Source organism: Pteropus vampyrus, unplaced genomic scaffold (genome assembly GCF_000151845.1).
Source record: "Pteropus vampyrus isolate Shadow unplaced genomic scaffold, Pvam_2.0 Scaffold24, whole genome shotgun sequence".
NCBI lineage: Eukaryota > Metazoa > Chordata > Mammalia > Chiroptera > Pteropodidae > Pteropus > Pteropus vampyrus.
Window position 1 is genome coordinate 12,742,219 of NW_011888805.1, and position 974 is coordinate 12,743,192.

The following is a 974-nucleotide window of genomic DNA, read 5'->3' on the forward strand; positions in this document are numbered from 1 at the left end:
AAATTAATTTGAAACAGAATGTATACACCAGAACACATATCCCTCTGTATTATAAAATTGGATTTATCAGAGAATTCTAGAACCACATCATTACACACAAACACACTGCCCTCTGTCGCCTGACAGAAACATTAGACTAAGATAAAATCATAATCACACATACTAATGAAGAATAGTATCAGTCTGCACAACACACACTTGGTAAGTACACACATCTCCTTACTTGTGACATCACTAGCTGCCTATGGACAGAAACTGGCAGCAGTGTGGGAGTGTGGGGTAAGACCTTCCACTGATTACAGTTCCGTAAACCAAAGAACTAATGTCATGGGGACACTACTAATGAGTTAGGAGGAAAGGTCACACAAATCTTTTCCCTTTGAGAAATCAAAATCTTAGAATGATTGCCACCAATCTTATGCATTTCACTCTGCAAAGAGCTTAGTAAAATAAGGAAAGCCCTTGAGGATGTGGTTGCCACCCCTGAAATGAACAATATGCATGCTAGCTATATACTTTCTCTTTTGATGCTTCTGACATTCAACAATATATGTACTATCTAAGCACATTTGATATAAAACTAATAAAGGAGGTGTGCAAAATTATTAACACTGTCTGAAACACTTAGCATGATTTCAATGTCCTGGTATTTCTACCAGTGGCTTTACAAGTAGACAATCAAGGGAGACCTTAAAACACAGTATCATTAAGCAAGAGCAGTATAAATTTCCAAAAGTCTGTTTTACGGTCTTGAAAGAGAATTCCAAAATCAACTAAAAATACATTTTTTAAAACTGGCTTTTTACAATATATTTCTTTTAGCATGATTTTGAGTAGTCAAAATCACAATTTTTTTCAACAAACTTGAGATTGAATTAAGACTTACTGATTGTTCATTTAAATCCTGGGAGTCTTCCATGTGGTTTTCTCACTTCTCCTGCTACTCCCAAGTAGAAGCAGCTTCCTTCAATTAA